Source organism: Diorhabda carinulata, chromosome 1 (assembly GCF_026250575.1).
Source record: "Diorhabda carinulata isolate Delta chromosome 1, icDioCari1.1, whole genome shotgun sequence".
Lineage (NCBI taxonomy): Eukaryota > Metazoa > Arthropoda > Insecta > Coleoptera > Chrysomelidae > Diorhabda > Diorhabda carinulata.
This window is the reverse complement of record NC_079460.1, coordinates 17,055,559-17,065,751: the sequence shown is the minus strand read 5'-3', so window position 1 is coordinate 17,065,751 and position 10,193 is coordinate 17,055,559.

The following is a 10,193-nucleotide window of genomic DNA, read 5'->3' as shown; positions in this document are numbered from 1 at the left end:
GTGTTGCATCGCTTTTATAGCTCGCGGCATCATTTATGTCTGAACAGGAAAAGTCAAGAAACTACCGCCTGACATGTTCTCGCAACATAGGAATCAACAGTAACTGGATGATATACTAATAAAATTTCGTGTGTACATATACCTAATCCTATTCAATTTCTCATCTTTTATTTTAAAATTATTTTTTTTTTCAAACTCTTTTTTGGGCCCCCGAGTGCATTGCACACTTTGCACATATAGTAGCGGTGGCCCTGGAGTCGTATCTATGTTTAATATTTTACTATATTCGGGATGTTAATGTCATTTCTAGAAACTTATAGGTAGCGAAACTAAGATGTATATCTTTACAATCACACCCTCAGGGTAAAAATAAGAACCTTTTTCATGGACGGTAAAAAGAGGATTACCACACCACTCTCTTGATCTTACCGGGACTCGTTTTTGAGTTATTGCAACACTCATTTTGTATAATTTCTGTTCTAATTACATTTATCATTTATTCTCATTAGACTTTCTGTTCATAAAACAATGGATGTAACAGCTCTCTCAATTCATTTACGAATTTTCAAAATGTTCACGGATTGTTGTGTTTTCGATATTGATACTGACTCCAAATCACATGAGTATTTTATAATTGGAAAATTCCTACACCTCAATTTAATCACCCTCTTTGTTTATTGACGACGCAATATATTTTTATAATAAATAGTATAGAATATTAAATTCGTGTAGTGTTAAGTCAATTTTAGAAACAAAAGCTTGAAGCAACCGTGAAAGCAAAGAAAGATGTGAAATTGAAGGGGAACACACAACGTTGGTTTAATCGATTAAATCTTGGTATTTGACGGTTTAAGATCGTTCGCGCTTAGGTCGTCCACTTGCGTGAGATATTGAGGTTACAAGGGAAGCAGTAGAAAACCAGCCTAGCCTAGCAGATCATCCGCCTCCATTGGACCTCCTAAAGATATCATACATCGTCATTTAAAATCATTAGGTAAGATCTATGGAAGTTGTCGAAAAGAGCCATACGCATTAAGCGAGATTCAAGCGAAACGTCGAGCAGAAGTGTGTAAACAGTTCATTACTTTGCCGTAAAATGTTATCAGATGCATTGTTACTTGCGATGAAAAATGAATCTTAAGAATCTGAATATGAAAAATTAGTGGTCAGACAAAGGACAAATACCAGAGCCCGTCGCAAAGACAGATCGATTCGAACGGTTACATACTTCATGTTTGGTATCTAGTGGAATTATGAAATCATCCCATAAGGCCGAGCTATCAATGACGATATGTTTATAGTGATCACTTATTGTGAATGTATGTGGTTTTATCGGAGAAATATCCAAATTTAGTTAACATACTGCGAAAGTTACACTGAATAAGATCAAGAACTTGGTGGTATCGAACTACTACCACATCCAGCATCGTCAGATTACTATTTATTCAGATCCATGGCGAAATTCTTTGAATCCAAAGGAGGTGTAGAAAAAGCAGTGCGACATTTTTTGCATCTAAGCTCAGAGAATGGTTTTATCAAAATCACAAAAATCTTGCTAAACATTGATTCAAAACCATATAATACCATAGGTTATAGAAAAAAAGGTTTATTATTTCATGATTATTTAATTAACATTGGAAATCGACATTGAACAAGTCGATATATCGTTTTGTTCAATGATTTGAACTTTCCAACTCCCCACTTTCATGTATTTGGACAGAAAATCCTGTAATGTTGTCAGTATTTTCCATAACAATGTATTTTTTAAACCATCATAGACCATATTATCTCTTTTTAGTGTATTAAAATGTTGACTTAATTAGGAATGTTTAGTGCCAGTTATTCTTCTTACTTCCAAATCAGTTATCTTTTTATACAATTAAAAATCCCAATCCGAAAAGAAACGTGTGTAATGATTTAAAATATTTTTTCACTACTACTATCATCATATAATTTTCAACCCTTCCAAATTATCAGACGGAGTGAGAGCAGCTATCCACACCCCAAATTACTCCCTTAAAATTCAATTTCAAACCGGTCACTTTTACATACGCTACAGAATTAAATACAATACTACAACGACTTATTCATATTAAAAAATGAGAAAAATTCCAATCTTTAAGCTTAAATTTTTGGAACCGTTAGTGATATTCTGAACACACTGTTTACACTACAACTACACCAATATTCATAATTACACTGTCTGACGTTTCGATAACCTAACCTAATCTAACCAAGTTATCGTCTTCAGAAACTGAAGGTAAATAGTTCACTTTCAGTATCTGAAGACGATAACTTGGTTATAGAAACGCGCGGCAGGCAATGTAATTGTGAGTGTTGGTGTAGTGGTGGTGTAAACAGTGTGTTCAGTATAATGGAGTTACTGATCACAAAGAAAAGGCGTACTTAGAAAATGTAAATGCTACCTTCGAATTTATGTTTGTACCATCACATTCCGATATAAAAGGAAATGAAGAAGTAGGCTAGCTAGCTCGGTCAGCAGCAAACAACCAGGACTTTATTCAAATAGACTAAGTTTTTTTTCATGACATGAATTGAATTGAATCTAAATTGTTCAGTACATAGCAAAATAATGGAGTGCAATACAAAACAATCTGAAAGTAATAAAACAATCAGTAAATCCTTGGCCCCAACCAACATCAAACAAACCACACTAAGTGAGAATATCGCGTTTACGACTGGATCGTAGTAATTTAACCCATGAAAATCTTATTACCAAGATGCGAAGCCTTTGATGTAGATCTTAATGTGAAACATATACTGAGTGTAAACAATATGAAACCACAAGAATGGAGTACGGCTTATATACATTATTGTAAATACATGTTTCTAATAACCGTAGTAGTTGAAGCGATCTACAAAAAAATATTTTTCTAATAATTATATATCGATGCTTATATAATATATTTTCGAATTAATCCATGTTTGTTTAAGGTATTGAAAGTTTATACAATCTGTGTATTTTCTGCGCGTCAGCATCGTAGTTGTATGTGTTTACTGAAATAAACTAATCAACCTCGCCGTAATATAATCTAGAATCAAATTATATTCGAACTAATTATAATTTAGATAGATAACGAGATACATCTGTCAGTTGTAAACTCGTGTTTCCAACTTTAATAGAGAAGAGAAATTGGGGGGAATACATTATAGATTTTATATAATACACACAAACATTTATTTGATCCAGTTTTTTACGCGTTCTCACAGCTCAATTTTGGTTAATTAACCTTTTGGTTCTCACGACGCGAATTTTGTGGACCGAATAAAGTTGACCAACAAAAGATGAGCACGAGTTGAATCAGATTGAGTTCACTCGTGTACTAAAAATTGATCAATCACTTTCAGTATTAAAAAGATGGTGTCGAATGTAGTAGTTAAAGTCTATTTATCGAAGAAAAATAGTGAACCAAAACAATGATCAGTGTATGATCATCACGTGAACATCCTGGGCGAAACGGTGCGCGGCACTGTTGTTGGTTCAAACCAGAGGCACCATTATATACCACAAGGGGGAGGGGCCTATACTGCATTGCTGCAAAAACCGCTAGATCAGGTGTAGTGTAGCGATTGTTAGGGATTTGCATTGCGATTTGATTTGTTGAACGATAAAGATAAGATCAAATATGTTGAAACTAACGTTCTCACGACTGTTCCCATTCAACTTTTGTTGATCATCTTTATTTGGTCAACAAAATTTGCCTCGTGAGAACAGTTAAACAACTTTTTATTTGAATAAGTCACTCAAAGTAAAAAGATTTTTATAAACGTGTTAACCACTCATGAACATTGACCACGATTTTTTTAAAATGCTATTAATAATAAGTTAATGTTAATATCTCAGACGCCAAAATGTCTTCAAAACCAATTAATGATACACAAAGAAAATACTTTACTTTGTATGGTTACCAGCCTTTAAAACAAGATAAAACTGTTAGAGCAATTTATGCTGAAGAACGTTCATTGGTATACAAATAAAAAAGTACCAAAACTGGTTTGGTATGAAAAAGAGGATTTATTTTAAGTAGGGCTACAAATACAAAAAACCTTCAACAAATTTAAACATTTCTTTTCGTGTATTACATTTATTTTCCATAGTGTCGACTTACTAAATTAAGCATCATTGGCTAGCAACATTGATTTACATCCACACGAGCAAACAAAATTATAACGAATGTGCCTTTGTAATTATACTCTGATCCGCTGTAATGAGCATTTCGTATTACAGTGTGCTTACCATCCAACAGTAAGGAAACTTCTTTCAATTTCTTCCAGTTCTCTTTCAGTTTTTATTTATTTGAAAACGAAACTACCTACATTGTATAAAATGATAATCCAACTACATCAAGCTCTCCATCTACTGCTTTTCAAAATGGTAATACATAGAAAGACGCGCGACATTGAAAATCTCATAGAAGACGCCTAAAGGTGTGGAGAAATCAAAAACATCAGAATTTTTTTTTGTTCTTAACTGTTTTAAAGCTAAAAATAATTATGGTGTAACCTTAATTCCCTGGAAGGAGACACTTCCTCAGGAAGTGGTATTCGTCATTTAAAGTGTATAAATAACTGGTACTCGAACGGGGTGAGTAATCAATATTAAATTGGACGCCACCACTTTTTAACGAACGACGTTACAATTAATAAAAAAGGCGGGAAAATCTGGAAACACCTTATGAATTAAATCAAAAATAAAAATTAAACATTATAAAACTATCCCCGGATACGATTATCCAAATTAATATTTATTGCTAAGAACAATAAAAAGAGATTTTTTGCAACAAATAAATGTATTGACATCCGGGATGATTACAGCTCTCAACTGGGTTCCTAGATGTTAGAGTTGAGGTTGAGTTTGTAGTCTGGTGGTTGGATCCTTGGTGGTTAAAACTCCCAACCTGTCAGCTGTAGAACAACGAATATAATTAATAAAATCACCTTAAATTCATTAAAACTTACTTTTATTTGGAGTGTAGATAGGTAAAAGTCGAATTCGAATCAATTTTGAGGTTTTATTGAATTTATCGAATGGAGTGGAATATATTTGCAAGAAAAATATTTCTACCTCTTAAGATGCATCATCTTCCAGAAAAAAGTAATATATAATAAGACAAAAGAGATTGCAGTTTCTAGTCGGTACTAGTTCAATAAAGCTCAATTCTCAGCGCTATCATATTCTCAATATCCACACAACAGGTAGAATGAATATATATGTGATTCGCAAGGTCTAATATACATTCTAAACTTCTAAAAAGTATCTTTAACTAAACTATGAATCACTTTTGTTAATGTTACAAATAATTAGTTATCTATATTGCTATACAGACTTCTAGCAAAAAATTGAATTATAGGTATAACTGTAGCTAAATAATGTATTCACGTTTTCAATTTTGATAATATTGCTGGTCGCTTCCCTATGTTTTTATGAGTGATCTTCTGTATGACTTTCTATGCTAGCTTCTTCATCAAGTTATCAGATGTTCCCAATTTGTTTGTATTACTTGACTTAAAAACGTCGATTTCCACAACTCTTTTCATACGAAAACTGTGAATACCTTAACTTACAACCGCGTTGCGTTTAGCATATTTTTTTAAAGTTCTGGTTCCAGTTACTTCTATTTACTTGTAATATGTGAGTAAATAATTTTTGAAATCCATAAATTTTGTCAGTGCGAATTAGATTAATTGATTCTTGACTACTTCTACAATTGCTTTATATCTTCGTATCACAAATATTTCAGTCGGAATATTACGCCGTTGGGTGGCAAATTGTCGTTTTGTTAATATTGTATCATGAATTTAATGGCATAATAGCTCCCTTTTACGTCCATTGTGATCCTCAACGCTAATAATTTTCTATGGGTTGACTTGTTCATTGTATACACCACAAAACATATTTATTGTACTTTAAATAGATCTTGCTTTGTAACAAGATTCTTTCTACCAATTGTATGAAAACTAAATTAATTGAATTTAGAATTTTGATTACGTGAAAAAGATCAAAGCTCTCCAAATTTGAAGAATTGGGTGATGTAGAATTACATTTTTGATTCAAAATGGTTATTTTACTATCCAACAAAAAACTTACTTAATTTATATCATGAATATGTCCTAGATTTAGTTTAATGAAACTGGTACTCTTTACTTTCCCCATCACTTTACACCAACTAGGATTGTCTCAGGAAACATTAGAGAAAGTACTACAATCAAATAAATTTCATTCAGAAAGTAAATTTATGAAACGAAGGTGAGGTTTATAATTGAAATTCAGAATATTTTGCAATAGTAGTATACTTGTTTTCTCACTAAGCATGTTAACAATCAAAATTGTATCTTCTGGAACGATGGAATCGATACGCCCCGTAGCATTAATTTGAGATATTTCCTAGCAGGTGAATTTTTCGAAGAGGAGCAACAGAATGGACACCACGACCTCCCGACTAAGCGCCTCTAGATTTCTTCCTATAAAAGCACCTATAATCGATTGCTTAAAAAAACAGAAAAAAAAAGAATAAACAGCTGCATGTTAAGAGCTTCAGTCGAAAGTTTTTCAAAGTTTAACAACAGATTACATCACTATTTTTAAAAAAATACGACAAAATTTCGAAAATTTAAGGAAATAAGTTACATTTTATTAATTTTTCACGCTTCATAGCAAAACACTTCATTCCAAGCTTACTCGTACGTGATATCTCCAAAAGTAATAAAAAACGTGTAGCATTTTTGTAAAACTGATTAAATGACGTTAAAATAAAGTATCACTCAACTTCCATACCCATTTGAGATTTTAGACCGCACTCGCTCGATGTAATGTAACTGAAATCGTTTAAACTGGCCCCTTCGAAAATAAAATCATCTTCTGAACATGTCAATGTCGGATGATTATTTACATTATTCATGTTTCCAGTGGACATACCCGTTCATTTTCAAAATAAACAGCTATATGTCTAATGTGTAAGTATGCTGAAAGACAAACACAATTCGCCATATCGATTCTGAATTACGAATTTTGTGACCAGATTAAAATTATACCAATTCATCAGCTAAACATAACCTTTATCCAAATATAGACTATTTCAGAACATAACAAAAAGTCCATATAATGTAAACAAACGACAACTCCTTTTTATAACAGAGCAATAGTAGAGAGGATATGAGGATGTTTCGGCGGAGCAGGGCCAATGACCAGTCAAAGGTCAATAACCTGTCAACGCCAAGGTCAGGTTAATAACCGGCCAAGATCAAAGGTCAATGACCTTTCAAGGCCAAGTCAAGGTCAACGAGAGGTTGAGGTGAAGAAAAGACTTGTAATTTTATGTCTTGGAATGTTTGTGGCAATGGCTGTTTAAGGTCGGTCGGGTTTTTCATAAAAGAATGTGACTATCAAAAGCCAGTAAACCAACATATTATACAGGGTATATCAAATTACTATTAATGCTACAAAAAAGAGTATTTTATATCTGGCAATGTGAGTGCCAATAACCGGTCAATCAACATAGTATTTGGTGTTGCGATCAATTGTAGGACAATCGACACATGATGAGCGTAATAGCTGGTCAAGTTCGAAAGCCCACAACCAGTCAAGGTAAAAATTCAATTACTGGTCAACGTCAAAAGTCAAGTTGAAACTTGTATATTTATGTCTGAAAATAATTTTTTTTTTGGAAAAAACTTTTGTGTTTCAAATTTGTTGTTTCTGTGTGTAAAGCATAATGTTCAGACTCAAATATGATTAGTTATCCTGTAAATTTATAGAGAGAGAACCTGGAAATTGCCATTAGATACACACAAAGAATTGATGGCCATAAAGATTAATTAATATGTATGAAAACACTGCATATCTGATAGAAAATGTTAAGAGCAAACAAATACTTATTTTACTTTGGTTTCGATTAAGTCTGTCCTGATTATAACATTCAACATTTTTTTTTCTTCTTACACTTAAAAGTTTATTTATCATAAGGCTACCTAATAATAAACTTTTTGTTCACGGTACATCTGATTTTGACCCTAACTTGACATAGTTTACATCTGTACACTTTCAATTAAAGTTAATTCCAAAGTACTACCCCACTATTTCTGATTTCATGATTTCCTACAGTAAGTAAACCTAGTTTGGCTGAAGTTTTACTTTTAATAAGTATTAATATAGATTATAATTAATATTTGTTTATCCACCACGACAATATGGCCGACGTTACATAAAATGAACTATATTCAACCTTGTATTGTTATTCGGTAGAATTTTTGATGAGAGCTATCAGACAGCTTTACTTTTTCGGATATTTTCAAAGATTATTGTTACATTAAATCAAATTTTCATAAAAATTTGGTAGATAATATATTTGAACCTTTTTCATAAATCACTCAACGTATTGGTGAAAACCATATATAAATGTGTTCAGTAGTTTTTGAGTTATCAAGAACAGAGACTTTGTTTTATAATATGTATAATTTTTATACATATAACAATTAAGATAAGATATCTTTTTAAGTGCTCATAATAGTATAACAACTAACTTGCTGAAGTGGCCTAAGCTATCGGTTTTGTTATTATTATACTCAGTGGAATGTATGACCAAGCACATAAAGGGCATAACAGATATATGAAACAAATTGTTTTATAAACTATCCAACATAATAATACCCATTGTGTCTCGTAAGAATATTTTACTCCAATATTCAAGTGCCTCATAAAAATACTACTGATAGAATTAGTCAAAAGATCAATTTTATAAATCGATAATTACTGAGTGAGTCAAACCAAAGCAGTATTTGAATTATAAATTTTAGTAGAATCATATAAATCTACCATTATACAGAGTGTTTCAAAAAAAGATGATCCTGACCTAATTTGAATATAAAACTGCGAAATATTTAGGATTTGCTCAGTAAGTAAAAAATTTCGTAACGCCATCCTTATTCAAGATAAAGGGCGTTGAGGAAATTATACACATTTTTTACGATTTTGGCGCAACTACCGGCAACATTGTATTGACATTTTATATGAATATATTTTGGAAGCTGATACATCCAATGAATTTGTTTTTATGTCTGACTCTCATAGAGGGCACTAGTTACACGGTTCATACCAAGTAATATTGAATATAACTTTTTCAATATTAGATTTATTGAACAAAATTTCAAATTCTTTAGACAAAAGGATAGACTTCTGTATTCGTGAAAACGGAGGGCATTTTGAACACCTACTCTAAATGAATTCCATTTTATATTATCAGCCTTTTTTTTAATTTTTTTTTATTTAATACATTTATCATTACTTGATACCAGCATCGGTTATTACTTCATATTTTCAAATCAAAATATGCCGAAAACGGTACATCGAGTTTTATCAGAGTACCTTTTTGGTGTAAAAAGAAATGATGTTTAAGTACACCTGAAATTTTGTTCAATAAATCTAATATTGAAAAAGTTTTGTTCAATACTACTTGGTATGAACCGTGTAACTAGTGCACTCTATGAGAGTTCGACATAAAAACAAATTCATTGGATGTATCGGCTTCCAAAATATATTCGTATAAAATTTCAATACAATGTTGCCGGTAGTTGCGCCAAAATAGTAAAAAATGTGTATAATTTCCTCAACGCCCTTTATCTTGAATAAGGATTGCGTTACTGAGCAAACTACAAATATTTTTCAGTTATCTATCTATCCTAGAGACGGGATCACCTTTTTTGAAACACCCTGTATATTGAATCTGTGTTATTGTCATCTTCAAAATATACACAAATTACGTCGGTCGACATGGAACATAATTTTTCTATCTACGAATTAAAACATACTAAAGTCAGAGTCGACAATACAGAAAGATATGTAGTTGGCGAAATTGTGTTTAAAAGTACCTAATAATAACATATGAATCTTTCGAAATGGATATAAATATTATGTAGATATAAATTTGAGCATATATATGCGCATATTTCAAGTAATTTTTTTGCTTATAAATTCGAACCTTGATTATGATATAACATTGCATTTTTCACGAATTAAAAATATTGTGTATATATCTTTAGAAAAATCCAGTTCCGTTAACATAAACTCGGTTCGAGCATGTTATAATATATTTGTAATAACAAAGAACTACACATGAGCTTAGTTGATGTTGAATTACTCTTCCTGTAGGAAACTTTACAGTGGAAGACTTGCATAC